The sequence below is a fragment of the Pollicipes pollicipes genome, unplaced genomic scaffold (genome assembly GCF_011947565.3).
Source record: "Pollicipes pollicipes isolate AB1234 unplaced genomic scaffold, Ppol_2.1 Scaffold_1600;HRSCAF=1878_pilon_pilon_pilon, whole genome shotgun sequence".
Classification (NCBI taxonomy): domain Eukaryota; kingdom Metazoa; phylum Arthropoda; class Thecostraca; order Pollicipedomorpha; family Pollicipedidae; genus Pollicipes; species Pollicipes pollicipes.
The window spans coordinates 4,445,935-4,461,450 of record NW_023595962.1 but is presented as its reverse complement, the minus strand read 5'-3'; the positions used below and the strand labels follow the sequence as shown (position 1 = coordinate 4,461,450).

The 15,516-nt window shown below is 55.4% G+C and overlaps 1 pseudogene; it reads left to right on the top strand.

Moving 5' to 3' along the window:
• The first annotated feature begins 6 nt into the window (after positions 1–6).
• Positions 7–15,045, top strand: LOC119092987 (2-oxoglutarate dehydrogenase, mitochondrial-like; annotated as a pseudogene).
• The last annotated feature ends 471 nt before the right edge of the window (positions 15,046–15,516 follow it).

Genomic DNA, 15,516 nt, shown 5'->3' with positions numbered 1-15,516 from the left:
TACGCCCCCATCTTCCACGTGAACGGAGACGACCCGGAGGCGTGATGCACGTGTGCAAGGTGGCTGCCGAGTGGCGCAACACCTTCCACAAGGACGTCGTCATCGACATCGTGAGTGAGGCAGGACGTGGGCGAAATGTGGTGGGCGCCAGATAAGTGCTGCCACCTTTAGGCGCCTTGTGAACTTGAGCCTCGCGTAATCACCGCGCTTCCACGATGGTGTAGTTTATGTCCGTGGCAGCGGGCTGTATGGTATGACAGACTAGATTTGGGGAAACATATGAGTTGTTTTAGATGCTTGTTTATTATAATCAGTGGTCTGATATTCGATATACTTAATAGTATGACGGTAAGTTTTGTGGTGTTAGGAGTGCTGCCACCCCCTAATTAGGAGTGCTGCCACCCCCTCTTCCCTCCCCTGCGCATGGACGCCAATACCCCGCCTGTCGTCCGTAGAGCCCAGCAGAACACTCCGTAACTCTACTGCGACGTCCCCCACGCGCGCGTCCAGTATGAAACGTGATGCCAATGTGTTCCCCGCCGTCGGCAGCGTAGCTGTCTGATCCAGATAGGTGCAGGAGGGAAGTGAACGACACTGAACGACAATGTGATGTCATTGGCCCTTCATCGTCATACCTTGGGTTGATTGCGAACCGACCCCGCTAATGGCTGATACACACACAGCCAAGGGGAAGAAAGAACGACCTGCAACTGTGTCATCACCACTAGACGCCGTGTGTTTGTTGCGAAGCACATGACTTGTTTAGCCTGCGGACTTGTGTCCGGTTGGATTGCGCGCTGCTAAGCGGGGTCTCCTCCCTGGTAAGGGCGTGATGGCGTTGGCAGGTGTCGTACCGCCGCAACGGCCACAACGAGATCGACGAGCCGATGTTCACGCATCCGTTCATGTACAACAAGATCAAGAAGACGCCCAACCTGCTGGAGAAGTACTCGCAGAAGCTGATCGAGGAGGGAACCGTCACTGCGACGAGTTCAAGGTCAGCCCAAGGTCGTGCTTGTGAGGGAAAGGCCTGCCGAGACCATGCTGTGGGCTTGTACGCGTGTCTCCGGACCGCGGGAGTGCGTGAGACGGCATAACATACCGTGTGATGAGGGCTTGTGCTGTTCTGGACGTTCATAGGAGTCCAGGACGCACCGAAAGTCCTGCAGGCCTGCATGTACGCCATTGCTGGGTGGTTTACACACACCTTTCTAGCATCAGCTTATTTAGCTGAGAGATTCATATAAAAACTTATGTATCAAGACAAATGCCACCAGAAGCAGTTTCCTTGAACTCGTTTATCTGGTGACTATCCAAGATGGAATACTTCTTCGCTTCGAAGATGGCTCGGGACATCTTGTGATGAACTTTTTTGTGATGTCAACAGTCATTTACCAGCTTTCCTGGTACTATTAGCACGAAGCTTTCAGTCTGGGGCAATGGAATCATGACATTTGAAGTCCAAAACTGACCTCTTCAGCATGAGGGTGTTTTAGCGGGTTGTCGTGTTACAATTCTCGCCCTTGTAAGCAAGCACCCACCAAACCACTCCGGGTCACTCGGGGCACTCTGGCGTCTTCTGGCACAGTGTTTGACACCGTGCGCGGCGAGTGCTGTGCCAGAGGCCGTACTGTAGGGTTGCCTATGGGAGAGAGTTGAGTCCTCTTTGCCAACTGATTTGCTGTTCCACAAACTGAAAGGCTGCATCCAATTCAGGCTCGAGATAGTTGTTTTAAACAACGGTTTATTAATCATCTTGGAAAAAAGCAGGCCGAAATTGCAGTGTGATAACAGCATCTTGTTTCGACAAATGCCGGCGCACGGTCACTCTTGGCGCGTGCAATGAGTGAGTGACCCAAATCAGTTCGCGAACGGAACTGATTTGGCCAGCCTCCGGTGCGTGGCTGCCGGTGACGGCGGACGGCTGAGTCTGTGCACGAGGCGCTGCGCGGCTTCCGTCGGTAGCGGGTGGTGACGTCACGGACTGGCGCCGGGGTGGGAGAGCATGGGCGCGCCACAGCTCTGTCGCGCGCCGCCAGATGTAGCTAGGCCGAACAGTGCCGCACGCGCGCCGCCTGGCGGTGCAGACAGCAGGTATTGCTTGTGCGGCGGCGAGCCGCTGCTGGGGTGTGACTGCTGCCCGCCGGGGAGAGCTGTGCGTCGTGCCGCTCGCTCGCTGTGATCTGGTGTCGGCACCGGCGGCTGGCCGGTTCGGCCCGTTTAAGTGTTGCGCAGCGGGTCGCGGTGCCGGTGTCTGCCGTTGGTCCTGTCTATGAGGCTTGAGTGATGTGTGATAGATCAGAGGCTAGATTAAGGACTAGTCTCAGGGTGTGGTCTAGGCAACGCGTCACCCCAGCTTGTCCTTGTGCGCACGCCAGCGGCCACGGAGGCGCATAGTCTCCAAGGCCGTTGTGGGACGATGCATATCACCTGGGGAGGGGGCGGGGGGGGGGCTACTCTAGTGGATGGATGACCTGCTGCCGGTGCCACGCAGTAACAGACCAGATGACCCTCCCGTCAACCAGGCTGGATAGAGGCAGACTCTTTGATTGTGCTCGGTGCATGAACTCTTGTCAGTGCTGGGCTCCCGCCAAGGTCGTCTGACCCCGGTCGTCAGCGGTGGAGGCTGCCGTACCATGCCATACCAGGCCATACCCGCGGCCCTTCTGTGGATCAGAAGCACTTTCGCCTTCGTTAGCCGCTAAATGCCGTCGGGCTGTGTCCGCACCGGCAGCCTCGCCGGCGTTAGAGTGCGCATGCGCGCGTCGCTCAACAGCTGACTGCACAGCAGCTGATGGGACGGCCGTGGCTGAATGGAACGAGCCGTAATAGTAGTGACTGCTGCGGGGTTCTGCTGATGGCATCGTTAACTGCACGCGGCCTGTGGGCCTCGTTCGGGACGCCCGACCGGGCCGGCGGCGGCGCCGGCAACGTACGGTCCCCCGGCGCCCCGCTAGACGGCAGGAGCTGTCACCTGTAGCCTGTTCTGTTCCTTGTTTCAGGAGGTATGTCATCACTGCGGCCCCGCATTGGAACAGTAACTATGTTGTCTTCCGGCGTACCTTTCCCTGCGCTGTCACGAGCCTCAGCCGTGACCTGGCCCGCGCATCCAGGGGGCATCCAGCGGGGAATAAGGCGCGGACACTACCTGGCCGTGCTACTCAGGGACCTCGCATTGCCCTCGCTGTGAAGCGTCCTCCGAGGCGAGCTGGGCTCTCTGCATAGTTCAGATCTATTTACTATGTTGACATCAATTCATGCCGCTTTGCACTTGTTCTTAAACAGCGCCAAAGTTTCCTTTAATGGGGTTATTTTGTGGAGCCGCCGTGATATAAGCCATGTTAACGTTCGAGGCCTTCGGTTGGTGTTTGTCGTGTTCTGGACACCGTGCCCCAACACGCTGGACTCTGCATGTTTGTGTCCCTGTGAAATGCAGAGATAAGCTTCAGCGAACTTAAGTTCTGTTGATTCGACTGTACTCTGGTCTTGAAGTTACTTCACGAAGAGTCACAAAAAGATTTCGATGTCTTTACCTTCACACCTCGTCGATTTGAAGCGTAGCGCATTCTAGAGAGTTTTACAAGCTTGAACTGACCAGCGCGATTCGCATTAGGAATTTTGGTGATGTTTCTTGCAAGTCATGCCTACGCAGGCACTATTCGCTCACTTGTGCGTGGCTTAGATTCCCATCAAACACCATACTTCTTGTGTTCATTCTGGCGCCTAATTGTCCTCACCTGTGCACACGTCTGTTCACATTCCACACTTCTGTATTCACACCCAACCAACCCACCAGGAATGCTATATATATATATATATATATATATATATATATATATATATATATATATATATATATGTTCTTGGAAGCTTGATTTGCACCCTCGCACATCGCACTGAACTCGTTTGCACGTTGTATGAATCTGTACGTTACGACACGTTATATCGTACTGCATCTCGATAGCCTGTCACCGTTTTGCTGCTTAAAAGCTTGATATTGCCGGTATCTCAAGCCGGGCGGAAGCCGCCCATGTATGTACTGTAGTTCCAGCCTCAAAAGTAAGCGCAGTCAGCTGTTGGCTCACGGCTAGGCGATATGTTCACTCCCCAGGAACCCCTCACACGGCCACAGAACATCTCAATCGCACCCACGCGTATTTTACGCCGGCTGCTCTTCCTACCTTTCGCGCCTGTTACTTTTCCCACCTTCTGCGCCGGTTACTCTCCCAGCCATACGGGAGCTATCTTCCCCTCTCTTGTTGCCTCTCGTCTTAATCTGGCCGCTGGCATGCTCAGCACGCGCTTGTGTACACCTCGTGATACGCATTTACATCACCCGACACCCCAGTGGCGGTGACGTCGTCCAAATTACGCCCTACTGACGCCCCAGCAGCACCCTAATACACCCCACGTGCCCGGCCGACACCCCGGGGAGTAGGGGCGAGCCTGGTGTTATCCAGCACGTGACCACTCTACAGGACGTCGTCAACCGTTACGAAAAGATCTGCGAGCAGGCCTTGGAGGCCTCCAAGAAGGAGACGCAGATCTACAACAAACACTGGATCGACTCGCCCTGGTCCGGCTTCTTCGAGGTCAGCGGGGGCCGAGGAGGGTGCGGCGAGCTGGCTGTCCGGCCCTGTGGGGTGGAGACGGCTGCTGCGCTGTTTAGGCTTGGAGGAGGTCATTTCCCGGCACGTGGGGAAATGTTGATGATCGGATCACGTACTGTTGGACGATCGAAAGGAATGTGATGTTCAAAAGTTCTTGTGCCGGGGGAAATGTCTGTTAAAGGGTTCCATGAGCCCGGGAGGCAGGAACCGTCACCATCTTGCCGGACATTTGCGTGCTTTTGCGCATCGTGCAGCTGTTTTTATCTCAAGTGTTGCAACGTCACCGTCACGGGCCACACATCCCGCCTCTGACTGTTGCAGAAGATGTCCTCGTCCCCCCCCCCCCCGTCCCCCGTCCCCCGTCCCCGTCCCCGTCCCCTTCCCCGTCCCCCGTCCCCGTCCCCGTCCCCGCCCCCGTCCCCATCCCCATCCCCATCCCCATCCCCATCCCCATCCCCATCCCCATCCCCATCCCCCAGTCCCCGTCCCCGTCCCCGTCCCCGTCCCCCGTCCCTCCCGTCCCCGCCCCCCGCCCCGCCCCCGCCCCCGTCCCCGTCCCCGTCCCCATCCATCCCCACCCATCCCCGTCCCCGTCCCCGTCCCCGTCCCCGTCCCCGTCCCGTCCCGTCCCCGTCCCGTCCCCGTCCCCGTCCCGTCCCGTCCCGTCCCCGTCCCCGTCCCTATTCCCCGTCCCTGTCTCTGTCTCTGTCACTCTCTGTCTCTCCGTCTCTAACTTTCTGACATGTGGCTGGCGGCAGGGCAAGGACCCGCTTAAGATGTCCACCACCGGTGTGGTGGAGGAGACTCTGGCCCACATCGGCAGGCGGGTGGGTTCGGCTCCACCCAACGCCGTGGACTTCGTCATCCACCGTGGGTTGCAGGTGGGGCCAGGTGGACACAGCCACCGGCGTGGCCATTGCTCTCACGTATTGCAGTGTGCTTGCCCACGTTCCCGAGTGGCCCCGATCGACCGTCGCCGGCCATACCGATGTGCGCGGTGTGGCCGGCTCACCGCCGCCGGGGTGAGCCGGCCACACTGCGAGTCGCCCCGCCGCGCCCTGACCTGTGTGCCGACCGAGGTGTGACGCTGACGGTGGTGCCGCCGCAGCGGGTGCTGAACTTGCGGCTTGAGATGGTGGAGGAGCGGACGGCCGACTGGGCGCTGGCCGAGGCCATGGCATTTGGCTCACTGCTCAAGGAGGGCGTGCATGTGCGCCTCTCGGGTCAGGACGTGCAGCGGGGCACCTTCAGGTGAGCGACTGGGCACTGCTGGGTCGGTGAGAGGGCGAGTTGAGGGTGGGAGGCGGCGGATGGTGGATCGGTAAGAGCGTAAGCTGTGACAGGTGTCAGGCGGCTAGCAGCTGTTCGTGGTGAATAACCGAGTAATTTTATTGCCTTAGAACCCAACTAATCATCGTCAGGAATTGCTCACTGTTCACCGTCGCACGCACTGCTGCTGGTTATACCTGAGACCGGCTCTTTTTTGTCGGCATCTGTAGCTTCAAACAACGTATTCCTTGAATAAAAAGCAGGCGTCCGAACAAAGCTAATAGCCTGTAACGGACGCTGCCACCGAATCTGCTACTTACTGAATACAGAGACCATCTTGCACTGTGGACACGCTAGCCGGCGCCACAGCGGCAGCATGCCTCATCGTAATGGTGCTGCCATCTATCTGCCGGTCTCTGCACTGACACTTTTCTGCCCGTTCGCAGTCACCGCCACCACGTCATGCACCACCAGAAGGTGGACATGGCCACGTACTGCCCGCTGCAGCACCTGTACCCCGACCAGGCCCAGTACTCCATCTGTAACTCGTCACTCTCCGAGTTCGGAGTGCTCGGTGAGTAGCGGCCGAGTTGAGGGGTCGCCGGTGGTGCCCGTGATGGCGAGAGGGAAAGTGGGGCTGTTCTGTTTACGCCATGAGTTGGTATGCTGGTACACCAGACTATACGAGTGCTGGACGCAGCAAAGACACGAGGACAGGAGCGTCGACTCAGGAAACAGCGGATTGGAGAATGACGTAGGTTGTGGTGTGAACTGAACTTACTATTTTAGTGATCACTGACATGTCTAGAGACTCCCGAGATGCCATCGTCCAATAATACATTCGCCGTTGATATGACATCTCGGAAGATCTCATGGCAAAGCTTTTGTAGATCTTACCTTCAGCGCGCTCTCTTGAGCCTGTTTCCTGCCGTCGGGTTTCCTCGTCCCGCGTCATACAAGACAAAAACCCCGCCTTCAGTGGGTGATGTTTGCCCCATACGGCGTCTCCAATGACCAATCAGCGTTCTTTACGCGATGCTCGCGTCCATTCAGGTTCGAGCATACAGCGCCCGGTGGTCAATCCGCTTTCAGCATCCAGTGCCTGGCGACCAATCAGCAGCCGTCGGATCGGTGACGACTCCGCCCCCGTCCGCAGGGTTCGAGCTGGGCTTCAGCCTCACCAACCCGAACGCGCTCGTCTGCTGGGAGGCGCAGTTTGGTGACTTCTGCAACACAGCGCAGGTGAGCACCACTCTGGCACCACTCCAAGAACCACTCCGGGCACCACCGCCCATCAGTGGTGCCCGGTGACACCAGTGGTGCAGCCCTTGAATTGTCTTGTGTGAGCATTTATTTGCAGAGCTGTTAAAGAGGGGGAAGTGGAGTTCAGAAAAACAAGTGGATCTTTTTTGTTACATTTACCTCCAGATGTGTGATGGAGGGGGTGGAGGAGGGAGGGGGGGGGGGGGGCAAAGACAAGTTCCGGAGAAAGGTAGATCCAGGGAGCTAGAATCGCTTTTGAACTAGGGTGGGAGTGAAAAATTCCATCGCAAAACGACCGTGCAGGAGTGAAAAAATCAAGTCACAAAAGATGGAACTTATCAGCTGGTGACTGATGCCTCAGCAAGCAAAGACATCTATTCCATGTTGGCATGGACGTAATATCAGAAATCTGACAAACCTATTTCGTTGTTTAACATCTTAGCCCATTAAAGTGAAACGAAATACATTAACACGCGCTCGGGTGGGGAGGGGTCAAATTAACCCCCGCGAGGGTTTTTCCACAATGGTCTCCGAACGGCGCGGAGCAACCGCGCCAAGTTTTGCATAGCTGTAGAAAATGCCATAGCGAATCGTTTGACATCATGAATTTAAATGTAGCTTGAAACGTCGCTAACCTATGACAGGTCAAAGGCAGCCCATGGTTTCAGCGAAGGCAATTTCTAGGGAATTGCTCAATCTGATGCAACAACGGAGTGTTTGACGAAGAAATGCATCTCTGAGATGCTTTCGTAGGCACCACAAATATTAAATGAGCAAATTACGTTGACCTAAGGTCAAGTATGGTGGTCAGACCAAGGTCAAAACCAACCTGATTTGTTACTCTAGGGCTTGCTGTATGGGATAGTTTCTGGTGCTCATTTCGAATGTATTGACAGCAGGAACCGCATTATACATCTTCATTTTACTTCTTATAGGTCAGAACAGGCCATTGATCTAAGATGACCCGGGTCGAACGTTTTGTTTTTGGAACATACCGCCTAGCGTAATCTTTGTCGCTTATTCAAATGCGAAACGCAGAGCAGTCTTGTATCATTTTGGTCACCATGACCTTCAAAAGGTCAAATAAGGTCAATGACCTCAAATGGGCTTGTGACCTTTTACTTAGAGACAGTTGCCTAGGTTTTGGGAGCGCTTTGGAGACCAACCTGGAATTTAACATTGTTTGACCTTATTCCACCCGAAGGTCAGGACCCAGGGAGCTGAAACCTTAACCTAAGTGAGTTCACGTGTAGGTCAAGACACTCTGTAAATTTGGTGTATCTAACTTTCTTAGTTCCCGAGATCTCAGAGGGGGTGGGGGCGTCAAATTGACACCCCACCCGAGTGAAGGGCATCTAGGCGGCCAACCGGGCGCGTGTTAAAGCATACTTATTTCGTGACAGTATTATGAGCATAACAAATTATTAACTTCAATAATTTGATGCTGCACTTTTCAATTCCCTTCCACAGCATTTTTAAAACAAAAGAAAGCAAAGGAATTCAATAACAAAATAACAGAAAATTCAACGAGCATAAAACACTCAAACAAAAAAACCTTGGACTCCCACTCATCAGCCCATCACCACGTCAAACACAATAGACATACTTCTGGCTTCTGTTAAGATGGGGTCAAGGAAAATAAACATTTTGTCCCCATTCCTTACAAAATACCAATGCGTATTTCCCTGAAAATAGCCTGTACTAACTTAAAGAGACCTTACACCATCTCATTCTGAATAACCTGTTTGTATCACAGCAGCAGTTGTGAGTTACTGATTCTTGCACAATTCCTGTTGCCACTTGCCATGCACTTGACCAACTTAACCTAACTTAGAGTAGCCCATATGATGAACATCATCCCAACTCACTTATCTGTTGACAGCAGCACTTGTGATAAAAACATGATATTTAAAGCTAGTTTTTGGCTGGTTTCAAGTTGCATTTTCATTCAGTTCATTTGTGTATGCTTGTTGACATCAGACAAAGTTGACAAGACACAAATAAAAAACACCTTAAATCACTTTGAACAACTTATTTTAATTGTCATGGTTAACCTATGTCAAGGGCAATAATGGGTATGCTCCATAAAACAATCTCTCTTCTCCAAAAATAGCATAACTTTTAGATGACCATGCCAGTTTTGCTGCTTGCCTTTTCAGCTGCAGCAATGCATCCATTTGGGGTTGTTTATTCATATTTCATGACAAAGTTTGAGTTGTTGGTTTTACATTTTAAATGGGGTGGTGTGACGATTTGTTACATACCCATATTTAACTCATATTATAATTGTTATGCAGCTTAGAGTATCCCTGTATTAAACATATAGTGCATATATATACTACAGTCATTTGCCAGTCAGCAAACCATGACAACTATAGAAAACATCGGGTTAAAGCAGCCATGAGGGACCACTTTAAGAAATTTGGGGTAAGTAATCAAGAGTATGGAACAAAATAAGCAGATTGCACGCCTTGTGGCATCATAATTTGTCTTATGGCAAAACTCGATGCATTAAAACAGAAAATGGCTATCTCTGGTTACCAATCATGTGCTGAAAGCAGGTAAGGTAAGCAATTACTTGGTTCACAGGAGACTTACTGGCTCCTTCCTGCTCCCCCAAAAACAAAAAAATTCAGTACTTTTTGCATGGTCTGCTGATAGACAGAGTCATCCGACTCACCCTCAAGTATAAATATCAATCATGCCCACCAACCTTCGAGATTAAAATGCGAAACAAGTAGGAGGTGTGCATGATAAACATCTCCAGAGGGCAGAATTTCGCCATCAAATACTTGTGTATTAGCTGCGTCATGTCTGTCCCAAGACTCTGTATGGCAGCATAAGAACTGCCTTGCCAGGTAGCCTGGTCAGTCAAACACACGAAAGACTTGGATTTATCATTACTGAGCACCGCCATGAACCAAGAAAACGGTTAACCGAAGGCTTAAGAGGGTAAGAATGGCGGTAAAAGTAAGTTCCGTGCTTCAAATTGTCTCCTTCATTCCCTGTGAATTGTTCACGCTTGGGTGCATATCAAGCATGTTTGGGCGGCTGGCGAATTGATCCAATTATGTATGAAATACGCACAAGCTTCCAGTTGGAGCATCTCGCAGAGGAATTGGTCAAAATTTTAAGCAGCAGACGGTGCCTCTAAAGACAATCGAAAAGGAAAGAAAAATAAAGTTGTAACACACTGGTATGATACCAAGAAAAACAAAAGTAGCTAAATGAATATAAAGACCGGTACTTTTCTTGCAAAATTTTGTAATCAGCTGATTTGACAAAGCATCTGTTAATATAATTGCTCAAATGGTGATATTCATCTTGTAAGTTTAATTTATAACACATTTCTTGTACTTTTCACTCATGCATTTCGGGAGTGATGCAATTTAGTGGTCAAGTTTCCTCGGGAAAAAAGAGATACGTGGAGTAAAATTCTCTACCAGGCCTTGCTGGCGTTTGCACCAGGCTGTGCTTTCGTGGTGTAGTGGTGAGACCAAAAAATAGGGGATGCGTGAAAACTTTGTATTTGGCGCACAGCTGCAGATTGTGATGCATTTTGTGAACAAACCAAACTTAATGCGTGTAAGCGGCTGGGGTCGCTGGGGTTCTTGGGCTTGGAGGTACCTGGCGCCCTTGCTCTGTGCATACATGACATGATTCCGATGTAGGTGAGACATGACATAGCCATAGGTGTCCAGGTTCTGCGGAGCCTCATTTATGCTTGGTGGTTTTAAGTGAGCTCGGTTTTGAATGACATCCGAAAACCTCAGAAAGGAAAATAGGGGTTCGGCATGTGCGATCAGTCATTGTCAGGCAGTAGTGAAAGATTCACCTAGAATATGTGGAAAAGGAGTGAAAAATTCCTCCTCATGGGGTGTTGTTTTACACCCAAAGTCGGCAATTCTAGGACACTGGGTAGATCAGTCGTCCGCCGTGATGACACGGTCGTCTGATTGATCGGCGCCCGTCTCGCCAGGTGATCATCGACCAATTCATCGCCTCGGGCCAGGCCAAGTGGGTGCGACAGTCGGGCCTGACCCTGCTGCTGCCGCACGGCATGGAGGGCATGGTCAGTGACGCGGCATGCAGGGCGCCACCGGCGGGTTCGCAGAGTGTGGACTGATCCAAGCGTTCAGGGCAAGTTGCCCCGGCGTCAAATGGCTGCTTGAAGTAATCACGTAAAGTGGACGTGGTTTTTCCAACGTCGCGTCGGTCAAGCTCAACTTCAACTATGTTAATGATTAATTGCCTGTGCTCTGAAACGCGTCTCCCAGTTCCCAGCAGCACGGCTTTGTAGCACCTGACGGCTATGCTCTGCATTTTTGTGTGGTCACACGTCATTCTGTCATGTTTTGTCCTGCTCTGTCCCGCCCTGCCCTGCCTTACCATGCCCTGCACCGTCCTGTCCTGCCCTGCCCTGCCCTGCCTTGACCTGTCCCGTCCTGTCCTGTCCTGCCCTGTCCTGTCCTGTCCTGTCCTGTCCTGTCCTGTCCTGTCCTGTCCTGTCCTGTCCTGTCCTGTCCTGTCCTGTCCTGCTCCTGCCCTGCCCCGCCCCGCCCCGCCCCGCCCCGCCCCGCCCCGCCCCGCCCCGCCCCGCCCCGCCCCGCCCCGCCCCGCCCCGCCCCGCCCCGCCCCGCCCCGTCCCGTCCCGTCCCGTCCCGTCCCGTCCCGTCCCGTCCTGTCCTGTCCTGTCCTGTCCTGTCCTGTCCTGTCCTGTTCTTCCCTGACCTGTCCTGTGCTGTCCCGTCCCTGCCGCCCTGGCCTGGTTCGCTTGCTCTGCTCTGCCCTCGCCGCCTCTGACTAGTCCCCCCCCCCCCTGCCCTGCAGGGCCCCGAGCACAGCTCCGCCCGCCTGGAGCGGTTCCTGCAGATGTGCTCCGACGACCCAGAGTACTTCCCGCCGTTCGCCGCCGACGAGTTCGCCATCCGACAGCTGCACGACAGCAACATGATTGTGAGCGAAGGACGGGAGCTTGAACGGGAGTGCCAAAACCCCGTGCTTGGGGCTGTAGGGCCCGGGTTCGATTCTCGGGGAAGGCGAAAAATTTATATCGTCTCGCGTGACAGGGATGGTGATTCGCATGAATATCGACGGAAATGATGCTCAGCAGGTTCACATGTCGATAGGGACGCAGTGTGATGGTGCAGCGGAAGTTGGTGCCTGCCAAAGGTGGTATTTTAGCCGCGCTGGCTGAAGTCACCACCCGTCGAAAGGTCAAGTCGGCAAAGTGATAGCGTTAGCAGATAGCGTCCATCGAACATAGCCAACTGGAAAGACGTCCGATGTTTCCCCCGGGACCTCCTCTTCAGGAGGGGAGCACACGGAAGGCTCATCGCTGAAAATGCTAGGTGATCCGCCACAGCGGTGTCCTGTGCCAACAGGTGGCGAACTGCAGCATGCCCAGCAACTACTTCCACGTCCTGCGGCGCCAGATCTACCTGCCGTTCCGGAAGCCGCTGATCCTGATGACGCCCAAGTCTCTGCTCCGCCACCCGCGTGCCAGGAGCAGCTTCGACGACATGCGGGAGGGCACCGAGTTCAGGAGGTGGGTCAGGAGCGCTGCCAATTCAGGAGATGGGCCAGATGGAGGGCGAGGAGGCGGGTCAGAGGACATTGCAGAGGGCCAGGAGATGGGTCAGGGGATACTGTGAAGGGTCAGCGGGTCAGAGGTGAAGTGTATGGTCGCAGATTCGGAAAGCCAAACGTGCGCGTCATCTGGATTTGTCGAGGGGAGGGGAGGGTGTTGTGTCATCTGGGTGTGTCGAGGGGAGGGGAGGGTGTTGTGTCATCTGGGTGTGTCGAGGGGGGAGGTTGTTATGTCATCCGGGTGTGTCGAGGGGACGGTGGTGTCGTGTCATATGGGTGCTTCGAGGGGAGGGGAGGGTGTCGTGTCATATGGGTGTATCGAGGGGAGGGGAGGGTGCCGTGTCATCTGGGTGTGTCGAGGGGAGGGGAGGGTGGTACCGTGTCATTTGGGTATGCCCCCTCCGTTAGTGACACTCTGTTAGCGACCCTCTGTCAGTACCTGTCTTTTGCCCTCTGTCGGTGCTCTCTCATTGCGACCCTCCGTCAGCGGTCCTCTGTCAGTGACCCTCTGTCAGTACCTGTCATGGCCCTCTGTCGGCGCTCTCTCGGCGCGACCCTCTGTCAGTGACCCTCTGTCAGTACCTGTCATGGCCCTCTGTCGGCGCTCTCTCGGTGTGACCCTCTGTCAGTGGCCCTCTGTCAGTGACCCTCTGTCAGTACCTGTCATGGCCCTCTGTCGGTGCTCTCTCGGTGTGACCCTCTGTCAGTGGCCCTCTGTCAGTGACCCTCTGTCAGTACCTGTCATGGCCCTCTGTCGGCGCTCTCTCGGTGTGACCCTCTGTCAGCGGTCCTCTATCTCTACGCCGTCGGTGACCGGGCGCCCTCGCCACAGGGTACTGCCGGACGTGGGTCCGGCGGCCAAGTTGCCGCAGGCCGTGCGTCGGGTCATCTTCTGCAGCGGCAAGGTCTACTTCGACCTGGAGAAGCGTCGCGAGGAGCTGGCGCTGCAGGAGCAGGTGGCCATCGTGCGGCTGGAACAGGTGACGACGGCGGCGGCGGCGGGGCACAGCGAGGAGCGGCGACGAGCGTCGAGTCGGTGGGGAGGGGCACGGACCGGCAGCAGGGCCAGGAGCTCGGCGGGGTTAGGGGAAGGGGTCAGGGAAGCGTTTTGGGTGCGGGTCTTTGGTTGAATGGACGAGGAAGGCGTCACCAGCGAATCCCAGACAGGCCCCTGACTCTGCGGCGCGGCCGCATCTCCCCGTTATTCCGACGAGCCTTGACCCTTGTTCACCCTTGACCTTGCTTGACCTTGCGTGTCTGGCCTCCAGCTGTCGCCGTTCCCGTTCGACGAGGTGAAGCAGCAGCTGGACCTGTACCCGGCCGACGCCGACATCGTCTGGACGCAGGAGGAGGCCAAGAACAACGGCGCCTGGGCCTACATTGAGCCGCGCTTCGAGACCACGGCCGCCCGGGCCAAGGTCATCAGGTGAGAGGCCGCAGAGGTCAAGGTCATCAGGTGAGGGGCCACAGAGGTCAAGGTCGTGCGACTGTTGAGCCAGGCCGGCAGGCGAGCGTTGCAGAAAGGCCAAGCGGAGACGAACACAGGCGTGACATGTTAAAACTGCGGCATGTGTGATGCATGTCAAGGTCACGTGGCCAGATATGCTGAAGGACAAGATGCCGTCTGCGATGCAGATCGAGTGGTCATTCCACGCCCTCCATCAGGAGCTAAAGACGAGTCAGCTCATGTTAGCAATGGCATAGCAGGAGACAAAGGTTGCTGTGACAGGGCGAGGTCGGTAGGACTAGGCAGAGGGGACGAGGGGACGATATCAGTAGGCAGTCATGCTACAGATACAGGTCCAGCCTCGTCCAAGGCAGCTGGTAACAAGCATCTACGTTCAGGATGTAGATGAATTTGTATGTTGTTCTTCCACTGACTGTTCGAGACAGCATGTTCTTCATTCAAACCATCGGCCGACCTCCCACACCATCGGCCGACCTTTCACACCATCGGTCGACCTTCCACCCGTGTTTACCGCTGCCGACGTGTTGCCGGCGGCAACGTGTTGCCGCGGCCGATGACGTCAGCGCTGCCATCGGCGCGCGGCTCGCTCCCGCCGCCGGTGCGCCGCCCTCGCTCCCGCCGCCGGTGCGCCGCCGCGCCGGCCGTGTGACGGTGGCTGGCTGACCTCAGCCCCCGCCGCCGCAGGTACGTCGGCCGCAGCTGCAGCGCCTCGCCGGCCACCGGCAGCAAGACGGCCCACGTCAAAGAGCTGGATCAGCTGCTCGGCGACTCGTTCGGTGGCTTGTAGAGCGCGGCGCGGCCGGGAGGCGGCGGCGCGCCGCCTGGGGGTGCGTCACGCCGCCAGCCCGGAGGTCATCCCGGCGGCGCGGGCGGCCGCGGTGCCGGCCGGTGCTGCGGTCAGGCGTGTGGCGGGGTGTGGCGGCGGTACCGGTGTTGTGGCGTGGCCGTGTGCTGCCGCTGCCGCCGGCGGCGCCAGTGTGCCGCGGCACAGGCCCTGTCACAGGCGTCGCGCGCCGAGTCATGTGTAAAGTGTCGGCGTCACAGCGTCACAGTGTCAGTGTCACGTGTCACAGTGTCAGTGCAACGTGTCACAGTGTCAGTGCAACGTATCACAGCGTCACGTTTCAAGGTGTCATTGTCACGACACGGTGGTGTCACGCAGTGTCTTCAATGTCAACACGACACAGTGACTCCGACGTGGGTGGCCAACCGAGAGTGGCAAGCCAGGCTCCGGTCATTGACCTGTCTGGCCGCGGACGAAGTTCGCTCGGCTGGCCTTCTGCGGGCCTCTGCTGGCCTTCTTCTGCTGTCGTGCTT